This window comes from Adiantum capillus-veneris, chromosome 16 (assembly GCF_014529385.1).
Source record: "Adiantum capillus-veneris isolate H3 chromosome 16, ASM1452938v2, whole genome shotgun sequence".
Classification (NCBI taxonomy): domain Eukaryota; kingdom Viridiplantae; phylum Streptophyta; class Polypodiopsida; order Polypodiales; family Pteridaceae; genus Adiantum; species Adiantum capillus-veneris.
Window position 1 is genome coordinate 24,043,354 of NC_140946.1, and position 14,310 is coordinate 24,057,663.

The following is a 14,310-nucleotide window of genomic DNA, read 5'->3' on the forward strand; positions in this document are numbered from 1 at the left end:
TGAAGCAAGAGCACTTTGTTTTGTAGTAGACTCATTGATGGTAGAAGAGACACTGCTAGTATTGGTCTCTAAATCCTTAATAATCTCACTGTATGTTTTGCAATTGTCCACTAGGTACAATGCTTCCCTAGTGACTTGTTCAAATGTTGTGCATGTTTTTAAATGCAAGTCCATTTTGAGAATTATTTTTTTCAAGCCCTCAAAAAAGAGAACCGTAATCGATTGTCTTGCTGCAACTCTCGCATGGGATATCTGCTTAAGTTAAAGTCTAGACTATGTACTATTAGGAAAATGTTTCCCCTGCCTACAAGGATTCCATAACCATAATCAAGAGATTCCACTTGTGTGCATCAAATGGCCCTTTTTTACCCTTTTATATAAGACCGTTCTTTGTAAATTTCACTTTTTTTACTTGTATAACCCCCCTCCCTTTTATTAATGTGCTACTATACGATAACCCTCACTAAATCCCATGGATTTTCCACAAACACTATAAAGATAATTGGAAAGCATTCAAAGAGAGAGAGAGAGAGAGAGAGAGAGAGAGAGAGAGAGAGAGAGAGAGAGAGAGAGAGAGAGATACATAGATAGATAGATAGATAGATTGTATTATCGTCCACGGAGGTCAAATATGACCTATGGGACCCAAGGCAAAACATTACAAACGTGGGGGGTTTTGGGGATACATCTCAGTTAAGGACTGAGGGTCCAAAAAGAAGGTGAGAGATAATAAGATGAATAAAATCTATGCAGAAAGGGGTGTGAAGGGAGCGAGTTTGGGAGTGCGAAACTCTTGAATAATGGCTTTACCTCTTCGGTAGACTGCCCATTTCCCTGCTGCACGCTGTCGAGAAATTTGCGGTCTTGCTAGGAAAGCACCGGGCTTATGGCTGTGAGAGTTTGTGAGAGAACTCAACAAAAACTATATGAAGGAGTTAAACCATAGATGCCATGAAGACTAGGGTTTGGAAAGAAGTGCAATCAAAGAAGACTCACTCTTTCTCTCTTGCACTCACACACACAAAGAAAGAACGCAAAAGAGAATGTCAAAACAATACGAAGATGAAAACATCAAGGCTATGGTCATATCGTATCGTGGGTAATATGAAAGGGTTAATGGATGAGTTAATGGCATTCCATCTTGGCTCACCAAATAGGCTACGAATTGTTCTTTGGAATTGTAGTTTTGTGCTTACCATAATATATATATTTTGTCTAGTGATTCGGATTAATTGTGTGTACAAATCCTCTTGGTTCATAGCAAGATAACTACGCTTACATCAAAAGAAAAGTTATAGTCTAAGAGAGGTAGTATGATGGGATCCGGTGATAGAAGTATTTCATTAAGCCTTTCTGGGCCAAAGAGAAACACTATACGTTGCTGAAAGTGTATTTTTCGGCTAATCCATATGTTAATTCTAATAGATCGTACAGAGTGAAAGCGATAGAAATGATCATCATGTGGGTTATTCATCTAGGATAGTATGTGAGAAATATAGATATGAGAGAAGTTAAGAGATGAGAATTTTCCCTCCCAAGCCCTATTCTTGCCCGTAGACAATAAGGATACTGTGGGGAGAGATGTACCTGTAGCAAAGAGAACCTAAAATTTGTAGAGAGGATGAATTACTAAGAGTGAAAGAGATAGATTTGGTTAAAGAGATGAGATTATATATATATATATATATGTTGGATTAGAGATGAAAAAGAAAACAACAAGAAATCAAGAAAACATCAATGTAGAACACATCTTACTTGACAAACCCTTCGGCACCATTATTGATGGAGAGAGAAGAAGAGGGGAGCACTCCACTTTGATTATTACGCCAATTACAACACCTTCTTTGATTAGAGTTGATCTTCCAAGGATAGCGTACAAGAATGGCTAGTCTTCCTCTAGGAGAAAGTGTAGGCTTGGGCTTATGTTAATGGGGCTAAGTACAATTAGGAATTACTACTCACTCCCTCAAGAATTCCTCTCATCAATGGCTTGAATGCTTGAGTTCCTTCCAAGGAAGAAGAGGTCCCCTTTTATAGGTGAAGGGAATCCCCAAGGGTTTACACAAGAAGAGAGGAGCCAGTGTGAACAGGAATTGGAAAAGTTGGAAATGAGCTGCCCCTGCATGATGTGGGCAGACTGGGGTTCAGTATTTTGATCATATCTCCTCAACCGTGGCTCCAAATAAAAAAGTAAAAATATGGGCAAAAACTTCAGCTCATTAGCTACGATTTTCATTTTAAAATCATTTTCCAATTCGGATTGGAACCTTGTGTAAAAAACTCATCAAAATAGGGTCCATTTATGGCAGCAAAAGTCTTCATGTGGTCTCCTTAGCCTAGACTTTCATTTAATTCCAAAGGACACCTCATGCCATATGAAAGCATGACATTTCTCCTTGACAAAGTTTTGTAATCATGCTTGCAATAATGCATTAAAATAAGTGTATCTTTGAAATCATGCCACCTAGTGTCCCACTAGGATTTGATTCTCTCCTTGTAGCTATTTGAAAAGAAATATAAGAAAAGTATAAAAAATACATAGAATATATATATATTGGAGTATACCCTAGATATAGGATCTAGCTAGGGTGTGAGATGATAATGAAATAGTAGAAATAAAGAATCAATGCTTTTTGCCCCAAGTTAAAGAGGCGGAGCTATTGATGCTTTTCCCATAGTATTTTCTGACGGTAAAGTAAGGATATGTTACCCTTGAGAAAAATAATAGGATGAGATAGAAGGATTATTATTATACTTAAATATGCATATGTACACTATAGTAAATATAATTATGTATCTAAAAAAAATAGGATGAAATAGAAGGATTATTATTATACTTAAATATACATATGTACACTATAGTAAATATAATTATGTATCTAAAAAAAATACAAGATAGATCTTGTAGCATGCGTTCCCACTATGTACGTGTCACAGCACCACATCCACCCCCTCTAAACCTGCACATCCTCCGGTATGTGCCACATTGTCTCTTTGTAAGATTAGACCTCTTGTACATCTTCCTTGTTTTCTTCTTCACTGGATGATTCCAGAGCTTCATGTTCACTTTGATCTTCACCTGTGTTTTTCTTTTCTTCCTCATTAATATCTTCTAGATCATTGTCTTCTCTTCTCTTAAACATTTTAATCCTTTTTCCTGCAATGGGAATCTTTACTTCTGTACCATCTAGTTCAGACAAGTTGTAAGTAGCATTTTCATGCACATGCTTTACAACATACGGTCCAAACCATATTTTTGAGAACTTACACATGACTGTGTGCTGGTTATCAAGGCTACTATCATACACTAAACCCAGTCACCTTTGTCAATTGCTTTGCTCCTGAGTCGATGTCGCTTATGAAAATAGTCCTTGTTTTTCAACCTTGCATTTTTGAGTCGTTCTTTTGCAGCTTCAATGTCTCCAGGTCTTCTCTCTAGCTGCCTTATACGCAATGCAAGGAGATCTTCCCTACTAAGACCCTCTTGCCAAGGTAGTACATTCCATGTGGGAATTGTATCCTCAATCGGCATCACTGGCTTTTGACCATGCATTAGCTCCGCAGGCATGTAGCCAGTTACTGAGCTATGTGTTGTACGATCATCCCATAAAGCATATGGTAACAATTTTGGCCACTCACCAACTCTTCCTTCGCAAGCCTTGGCCAAAGCTTTGATGATAGGAGGATTCCCTCTTTCACTCTTTCCATTTCCTTCAGGGTTGTAAGCTGTAGTAAGAGAAAGCTTGATCCCTAATCTAGAAAAGAACTCCCTTGCTTCTTCGGCATCCAGTTCACCTCGATCTGTAGTGATTTTTCCCACACAACCATAACGGCAAATCACCTCATCAAGAAGAAATTTGCACACAGCTTCTGTGGTCTTAGATCTTAATGCTCTTCCTTCAACCTGGTTAGTTAGGTCCTCTCGTGCAAGAACCAAGTATCTCATCTGCCAGAGTCCTAAAGGCATCGTGACTAGATCCACAACCCATTTATAGTGCATGGCTAGTGGATATGTAGGGTGCAATCCATCACGATGTCGAACATTTGAATACATTTGACAAGTTACACATGACTTTACAAACTGAGATACATCTTTATACATACCCTTCCACCAGTATTTTTCTTTCAACTTGGAGAAGGTTGCCCACACACCCCTGTGTCCAGCCCATAGACTCTCATGAAACTCTTGCATGAGCTTTACTTGAGTCTCTTTTTTACATATAACCCGTTGTGGTGTAGCACCCTTTTGTTTAGGATGCTTCCACAAGTAACCATCCCTTAAAAAGTACCCATATGCTTTCCTGCATATCCTCTTGAATTCTTGTTCAGACCAATCATCCTGTTTTGTTAGAGTACTCAAGTACCTTCCAATAGAAAGCCAATCACCTTCATAAAGATCTTTCAAGAACAATTCAAGCGAATTAGTCATGCAGACATTATTACCTTTGACATGAGAGATAGAATAGAATTTTGTGCCTACATCATCTCCCTCATCAATCATTTGTGACTCATCTTCATACCTTGCCCTTGATAGCATATCTGCCACTGTATTGTCTTTACCTGCAATGTGCTTAAACTCAGGATTTAAGGACTTAATGTAGGCAATCCACCGCAACATAGCAATGTCTGGTGTTGAGCAGCTTGTAATCATCCCAAGAAGTGGTAGACAATCTGTTTCTACAACCACACATGCACTAATTAGATACTCTTTCCCACTTTTCAAGGTTGTAACCATAACCCATAACTCTCTCTTTATTTGTGGATAGCTTCTTTGGCGAGCACTTAGTACCTTTGCTCCAAATCTTACCACATACCCGTGTCCTTCTTTGTCATCTTGCCCTATTGCCCATCCAATCCCTGTAGGACTGGTATCTACTGTCACAATCACTGGCCTTTGACACTCATAGTCTACCTTTCTCAAAGTCATTGCTGACTGGAGTAACTCCTTTATCTTTTTCATGGATTTTACATGTGCTTCTGTCCATTTAAACTTTTGATTCTTTCTAAGCAGCTGATAAAGAGGATCAGCTACATGTGCATAATGTGGAATCCAAATAACATAGAAGACACATGCTCCCAGAAACCTTCTAACCTCAGTGATGCTAGTGCATGTTTCTTTCATTCTTTGGATGGCATCTACCTTTGATGGACAAGGTTTCCTACCATATGGTCCGCACATGTGCCCACAATGAGCACTTCTTTGACACCAAACATAGACTTTTTCCCTGACAATGTAAGATTCACTTCTTCCAACCTAGACAAAATTTTATCACAATCATTTATGTGATTTACCACAAACCTGCGACATCCCTTGAGATCCAAAGCTTCATCTTTGTCACTTTCTTCACATCCTATGATAGGCAAATCATCAATGAAAGGCATTGTGATTTGAGGAATAAAGTCACGTAAGACCTTATTCATCCCATTCATCATATGTGCAACCGATTTGGTTGCTCCCTGTGGCAAGGTACACATCCTTACCAAACCCAAAGGTGTCCTCATGGTTGTCAAGTCTCTGCTTTCAATTGCAAGCTGAAATTGATCATACCCTAAGTAGAGATCCCCCATTGAGTAGATTGCCCTCCTTGCCAACGCCTCTGCAAATTCATCCACAATTGGACCTGTACCTACATTTCTAATTGTCACCTTGTTCACTGGTTGCATAACTTGGATGAAGCATAGAGAACCATTCTTCTTTGGAACTGTGAACCACCTGTTTGAGTATAGAGCACAAGAAGGCTCCAAGATTCCCATTTTGATTTTCTCATTCAGTAGCTCTACTAACTTTGGCAAATGAGCCTTTGGAACCGGAATAGGCCGCAGATTCCAAGGCACATGAGGTATTGTGAAAATTACCATAGGAGCTACAATATAAGGATCAACACATCCTATCTCATGTGGCTCAAATGCAAAAGCCTTACCATGCTTTGAAAGCATTTCTTTGAAGCACTTTGTCTCCTCCTGTGTTAGAAACTCCTCGCAACCAATCTGCAAGTCTTGAAAAGACTCCTTTGTGAAGGTATGCCAGATCTTTTTAGGATTCCGCAAACGTGGTTGTAAAGAAGCCTGTTTAATCTTTTCCCTGTTGTTGGGTGGTAAGGGTGAAGCTACTGGTTTCACCTTCTTTGCTACACTCTTGTATTTAGTTTCAACATGGACTTCTGGGCCAACTGTTTGGCTTTCTTTAAAGGCTTCTATTACTTGATACATTTCCATAGAGCAAACTTCCACAACTTCATTTTCAAGATGCAAACTAGACCTCATTATAGCATCAAGCTCACCCATAGTATCTACAAAAGAAACTTGTTCACACAAACCCAAAACATTTTCAGTAGGCTTTAGCAACCCACTCTTTTTCATGCCTATTTGTACATTATGCACATATTGCCTCTCATATCTCTTCAAATCTTCAAGTTTTGTAAAACATACTGATCCATTCCTTGTTACCAAGGAGATCATCGAGAAAGTTTCACCTATTTTTGGATCAAGCGAGACCCTTTTTCTTTCTGTACCACTGCAATCCCGCTTTACAATGGTACTTGGCCAAAACCCATCATTTCTCTATGATCATGAAACTCTTTGCTTACCTTTGGTAGAGGATGTTCTCTGAGGTTGTCACGATTTCTTTCATGGTTTACACAGACTGTGAGAAATTGGACAGCTCTTTTACCATCTTTGCTACGTATTCTAGCATATGCTGAACCATCGTCCATTACCTTTGTTTCCATTCGAACTCCCACAATGTAGGGTTGTCCAAGGATGAGATGATATGAAGATGTATCCTGTACAAAGAAGTTTTGGTCAATCTTTACATCACCTATTGTTACCTTCACACCTGGACATGCTGCATACAATTCACCAGATGAATTGTTTGCCACTTTTACCATCCAGCCATGATCTGTGCCCATCGGCCATTTGCACTTGTTGTAGAGACTCTTTGACATTATGTTTATTTCTGAACCATGGTCAATCAAGGCAACAAATGGCTCTTCCAGATCACCTACCTTGACCAAAGTTTCTGTAGTAGCCCTTGCCCAATGACTTCGTGAATAGTAACTCCTAGGAATATCTTCAACTTCTTCATCATCATTTGAGAAATACACTTGCTTCACTCTCCCACTAGATTGGTAGCATCCTACCACAGCTCCATCATTCTCCTTATTTTGCAGTTGCATCCCTTGTGTCTTTGAGGTTTCCCCTTCAACCTGTGGACGAGAAACTTCAGCAAGGGTTTGCCTCTTTCTCTTGATGATGTCAATGATCTCCTCATGGAATTCACGCTTTGCAATGCCAAGAACTTCTCCCAGAGTAAACTCAATCTTGCTATTCAAGATCCTTTCCTCCAAGACTTTCTTTAAATCTGTAGCAGCCTCAATATCAGATTGTAGTTTATAAGTTGGGCCTTTTGTCTTACCTTTCGTTGGCTCTTTCTTCTTTCCTGTTGTAGACTCCTCCATGAGTACTTCAGGTGGAGATGCTCCTTGTGTTGAGGGTGTTTGAGAAGGCATTGAGTCGCTTCTTCCCCCACTTCTAGAAGCTCTTTTTGATGGTCCTTCATCAGCATTCTCACGTCTGCGCTTCTCTTCTACAATTGCCTCATTTTGTTGGCATTTTGTAATGTAAGCATGCACTGACAATGAGTCCACTGGATCATTCCATCCTGTTTCTAGACGTATGCAATCACCTGCTTCATGTAGAATCTCTTTTGTAAGCTTTCCCTTTTTAGCTAATTGCATGACATTTGGCCAAATTTGACCATGATGGTCACTCACCTCTTCATCACAAAAATGTTCAATTTTTACTCCATAAGTAGCTGCCTCAACTGAAGAGGTGGCATGCTTGGTTGCCATATCTTCAACTAAGGTTTGCATTCCCCCCTTCCCAAAGTTAGTTCTCAAGGGTAGACCTGTCTCTCTTAAGTGGATTTTACCATCCTTAAAAAAGACAACATCTTTTGACAAAGCATCACTAAAATCATCACAATCCCTTCTTACATGGTCTGTACTATCACACCAAATACATCTATTAACAAACTCTTCTTTGGGCTGTTGTCTTTGCCTAGGAAGTGGCCCTGATGGTTGGCCTTTTTCTTCAAGCTTTGCAAAATTCACCTTCAAGTCACGCATTCCCTTCACAAGCTCATTTAGCATGGACTCATCAAACTTAGGAGCGATAAAAGTAGGCTTTACCATTTTGTCAGAAGTTGAGGTGGAAGGACTTATAGTGTTTACTACCATCTTGTCCCTTCTTCTTTGTCATTTGGCAAGCAGTGAGACAGCACCTTCAACCTCATTCCAATCGGTCTTTAGTCCTTGCTCAGCATCTTTATCTTCAAGAAGAAGCTCCAAATTTTCATTACCTGCAGCTTGTAAGAAAAGATCTGTCTTCTCTGCATCTAGTGTGGCCCTTTCTGTCCTAGTGAGTTGTGCATAGCGTCGCTTAAATTCCCTAAGTAGCTCTGTTATTGATAGTCCTTGCTTTGGCTTGACTACCCATTCTAAGAATGTCCTTTTGGTCACTCTCTCAGAGTCCTCCATGAAATATTCCTCCTTTAAAGCTACTTTGAGTTCTTCCCAATTTCTCCTATGCCCATCTTTAATTGCCCTAACATGCTCCCTAATTTCTGGAGCAACAACTAGCTCAAAGCTTTGAATCATCTCACCTTCTGACACGCGATGTAGCTCCATCTCCTTCACATACTCGCGTAAGTACTTGGTTACATCTTTTCCATTGAACTGATCCATTCTGTTGACGACCGCTTGTATGGCCTTCGTTGCTGAAATCTCCCTTCTTTCAGTAGCATGTTGTTGTTGCATGAACATTGCAAATGCATGAAACATTTGCATTGTTGCTGGGTCAAAATGCATACCCTGTTGCTCAACATGATCACCCATGGTTACCCACAAACTCTCACCCTAGCAGATTCGCGTCGGGTTCACCAAAAATATGTCGAGAAATTTACGGTTTTGCTAGGAAAGCACCGGGCTTATGGCTGTGAGAGTTTGTGAGAGAACTCAACAAAAACTATATGAAGGAGTTAAACCATAGATGCCATGAAGACTAGGGTTTGGAAAGAAGTGCAATCAAAGAAGACTCACTCTTTCTCTCTTGCACTCACACACACAAAGAAAGAACGCAAAAGAGAATGTCAAAACAATACGAAGATGAAAACATCAAGGCTATGGTCATATCGTATCGTGGGTAATATGAAAGGGTTAATGGATGAGTTAATGGCATTCCATCTTGGCTCACCAAATAGGCTACGAATTGTTCTTTGGAATTGTAGTTTTGTGCTTACCATCATATATATATTTTGTCTAGTGATTCGGATTAATTGTGTGTACAAATCCTCTTGGTTCATAGCAAGATAGCTACGCTTACATCAAAAGAAAAGTTATAGTCTAAGAGAGGTAGTATGATGGGATCCGGTGATAGAAGTATTTCATTAAGCCTTTCTGGGCCAAAGAGAAACACTATACGTTGCTGAAAGTGTATTTTTCGGCTAATCCATATGTTAATTCTAATAGATCGTACAGAGTGAAAGCGATAGAAATGATCATCATGTGGGTTATTCATCTAGGATAGTATGTGAGAAATATAGATATGAGAGAAGTTAAGAGATGAGAATTTTCCCTCCCAAGCCCTATTCTTGCCATTAGACAATAAGGATACTGTGGGGAGAGATGTACCTGTAGCAAAGAGAACCTAAAATTTATAGAGAGGATGAATTACTAAGAGTGAAAGAGATAGATTTGGTTAAAGAGATGAGATTATATATATATATATATATGTTGGATTAGAGATGAAAAAGAAAACAACAAGAAATCAAGAAAACATCAATGTAGAACACATCTTACTTGACAAACCCTTCGGCACCATTATTGATGGAGAGAGAAGAAGAGGGGAGCACTCCACTTTGATTATTACGCCAAGTACAACACCTTCTTTGATTAGAGTTGATCTTCCAAGGATAGCGTACAAGAATGGCTAGTCTTCCTCTAGGAGAAAGTGTAGGCTTGGGCTTATGTTAATGGGGCTAAGTACAATTAGACATTACTACTCACTCCCTCAAGAATTCCTCTCATCAATGGCTTGAATGCTTGAGTTCCTTCCAAGGAAGAAGAGGTCCCCTTTTATAGGTGAAGGGAACCCCCAAGGGTTTACACAAGAAGAGAGGAGCCAGTGTGAACAGGAATTGGAAAAGTTGGAAATGAGCTGCCCCTGCATGATGTGGGCAGACTGGGGTTCAGTATTTTGATCATATCTCCTCAACCGTGGCTCCAAATAAAAAAGTAAAAATATGGGCAAAAACTTCAGCTCATTAGCTACGATTTTCATTTTAAAATCATTTTCCAATTCGAATTGGAACCTTGTGTAAAAAACTCATCAAAATAGGGTCCATTTATGGCAGCAAAAGTCTTCATGTGGTCTCCTTAGCCTAGACTTTCATTTAATTCCAAAGGACACCTCATGCCATATGAAAGCATGACATTTCTCCTTGACAAAGTTTTGTAATCATGCTTGCAATAATGCATTAAAATAAGTGTATCTTTGAAATCATGCCACCTAGTGTCCCACTAGGATTTGATTCTCTCCTTGTAGCTATTTAAAAAGAAATATAAGAAAAGTATAAAAAATACATAGAATATATATATATATTGGAGTCTACCCTAGATATAGGATCTAGCTAGGGTGTGAGATGATAATGAAATAGTAGAAATAAAGAATCAATGCTTTTTGCCCCAAGTTAAAGAGGCGGAGCTATTGATGCTTTTCCCATAGTATTTTCTGACGGTAAAGTAAGGATATGTTACCCTTGAGAAAAATAATAGGATGAGATAGAAGGATTATTATTATACTTAAATATGCATATGTACACTATAGTAAATATAATTATGTATCTAAAAAAAATAGGATGAGATAGAAGGATTATTATTATACTTAAATATGCATATGTACACTATAGTAAATATAATTATGTATCTAAAAAAAATACAAGATAGATCTTGTAGCATGCGTTCCCACTATGTACGTGTCACAGCACGACAACGAGCTTCTCGCACATTTTGTAGTTCTACTTTCTTTTGCTTGAGTTGTGCAGGTGTAAGATCTTCTGCAAACCATATTTTGGTGTCCTTGAGAAGCCTTGATTGCTCAAGAAATTTGATTCGGTCCGCCTTGGTTTTGAAGGTGTAGATTGCATGATTGGTGCGAGGTTCGTGTGTAAGAGAAGTGAGGGTTGCCGAATCACACTGTACCATGGGGATTGCGGATTGGATGCGGGCAAATGACTCGTGACTGAGGTCTCCCTCCCCTTTCCAATCGCTTGGGAGCCCTCCAATGCGAACATTGAGGGCGATTTCCTCTTGCCGTTGTTGTTCACGTAATGTGGAGGCCACGCGATCTTCGAGCCTGTGAGAGATTACCTCTTGTATTTGAGTTTTGACCTCCTTTGTGACGGTCGTCTCTACTTCTTCCTTTTCCTTCGTGAGCTTGTTTTTGATCTGCTTCAGCTCCTCCTCCTTGCGATTCTCTATTGTGGCAAGCCGAGCTTCGAAAAACTGTAAGCCTTTGTTTCAGCTTGTCATTCTCCTTACGGAGGTTTTCGACTTCGGCTTGGAGGCGGGTGATGTTGTCTGCCTTGGGAGGTGTTGCTACGACTCCAGCGAAGCTGAGCTTACCTCGGGACGAGGCCCGGGTAGCCATGGATGCCAAGGGTGAGTTGCTTGGGACCTTCTCGAATCAGTCTCCTTCTCGAGACAGTCACCTTAGGTCGGGGTTAAGGCCGACTTTCTTGTGGTTGAGGTCGAAAGGCAAGGGTGAGAATCACCTTCACTCACACACACCCTTAGGTACACAAACCCCTTAGGTAAAAGGTTAAGGCGGTTCGGTTCATAAGGTGAGGTAAGGCGGGTTGCCGAATGCAAAATGGAGCAGGGCACCACCGAGCAGAACTGCCTGACGGGGGCGGAATTGGGCAAGGCAGGTTGCCGAGCAGGTTGACAGAGGCGTAATCGGGCAAGGTCGCAGATGACCACGCAGGGCCAGGTCGCGCAGGAAGCCGAGACCAGGCCGCGCAGGGTGAGCCGGGACCAGGACAGTTCGATCTGAGTTGGGAGGGAGGGGGCGAGCTAGGGCTTGATGCCCCCCCACAGAGCAGCCCCTCACTCAGGGGGAGGCTGAGGAGGAAGAAGAGAGAAACGGCTAGGTCGAAAAGAGAGAGAGAGAGAGAGAGAGAGAGAGAGAGAGAGAGAGAGAGAGAGAGAGAGAATTCATGTACCACACAAAGAGCAACATAAAAGATCATAAAAGAGAGGCATATGCATGTTCTTGCATGCTTAAGTTAAAGTTTAAACTATGGTACGTAGTGCCTTTAGAACTTGAGTAGTAATTCCACTAGAGCTACTTTGAATATATTGGAAGTTTGACAAGCTAGTCGCTACTTTTTCATTGGTGTTTTCCTTGTTGCATCACCTGGATAATCATATCATTGTTGGTATCAACTAGGCTACTAGGAATACATGAATAACAAGGCTACGTGCATAAGGTCCATCCTTGTAGTTGCACTCATTGAGAGGCTCCCCACTCAATTACTAAACTATCATAGCAATTGAATGTTTACCTAGATTGCTAGATCCTATCGTACTATCAAATAGAGTAAAAATGAATTTATTCAATGGATGGTCCTTTGTCACAATGTAATGTAGCTTGAGCCACTCGGGTTTAGTATTTGACTCTACATGAACCTCATAGAAGAAGCGAGCCTTACAAAACTACATGGTCCTATGAATTCCTTTCTACGATCACAAGAGGATCATACCTAGTTATTTTTTAACTCTTGGGATGTAGGGCATGTCCACTAGGAGTTATTGGCTCCTAGGGAAATGGGATTACTACTCTATTCACTTATAACCAACTACGCAATTGGAGTTTACTTATAACCCAACTTGATCCATCCATCCTTAGGACTGCAACTTTATCCATCCACCCATTTTGCAGCCCCTAGAATCTCACTTTGCAACTTTTTTCAAATTATTACTTTGATCACTATAGGAGTTCCTTGTTAGCCCCATTTCACAAGTTTGTTGAATCAGCCATTTGAATGGTAAAACATTGTCACCAAAAAAATACTTTAAGAAGAAAAGCATGAATTAAAATATTCCACATTAATTTCAATACCCCAAGGGTCCAAATGCCCATGATGGATAATTGCTTATCTAGTGTCATTAGATGTTTATATAGTTCATCTTGGATGCACAAACCAATAAAAATTCCAATACAAGAATGTCACTTGTTTGTAGGATGAAAACAATAGGGACTTGACCACAAACCCATGTAAACAACTCAACGCATCTACAATGTCACCACATATGAATTCACCTCCCTATTGGATTTAGTGTAAAGAAGTTTGAGAGAGTCTCTCCCAAGTATACATTATCTCCTAATGTACATTCAAACAAAGATCAGAGGCCTCACTATAGGTTAAAAGTCAAGTCCATTTAAGGCCTAATTTAAAAGTCACATACTTGTAGATTTTTCACGAATGTAATCTTGTCACCCTTTTCTAATTCAATCTTTGCAAGTATGCTTTGATTAATTTCCTTATATATATGCTAAAAACGTATTTAAAAAATTGGCTACGTAACCCCTTCTGTTGAGCTCACGTGGTATGCTGACATACTTATGAGTGATTCCCTTGGAATACCAAGTCATTATGCTCTAAAATAAACATTCAAATTAGCTAGATACTCAAGGTTTCAAGGATTATTCAAGTCACTCTTTTTCTTATTTTTGTAGGTAAATAATCATAGATCAACTATGTATGATTATGATTATACATATATAAGTAGGGAATATTTAGAGGATGATTTATAAGGCTGAATTATTGCCTATTTTCCTAGGTATAATCAAGATTTGATAGAAGTAACCATTAGATTCCATAAAGAACACAGAGAGATGAAAATTAAGATAAAATAGATACTCAAGGTCTCAAGCCTTTTTCAAGCTGACCACTTTTTTGCTTATGTTAGTTAATTAATCAATTTTAAATATATAAATAGATTGTATTTAGATGTTTATCTATAAGGCTAAATTATTTCCTATTTATGAGTATAATCAATGTTTGATAGAGAAGTAGCTAGTATGAATCCATAAAGAGGAGAGATATTTGTATAACTAGCCTCTTTAATGAAGAAAATTAACAAATATCACACTGATTACCCCTTGGAGTTATTTTGGAGTTTTGACTCTCAAGAATTTTGGTGTAGACCTATTTCCAAGAGGAATTTCTCCAAAGTAGAGCTCCTCACT

The 14,310-nt window shown here is 39.5% G+C and overlaps 1 pseudogene; it reads right to left on the bottom strand.

Annotated features, from left to right (window-relative positions):
* Positions 1-693: 693 nt before the first annotated feature.
* Positions 694-11,706, bottom strand: LOC147438718 (uncharacterized; annotated as a pseudogene).
* Positions 11,707-14,310: the final 2,604 nt, after the last annotated feature.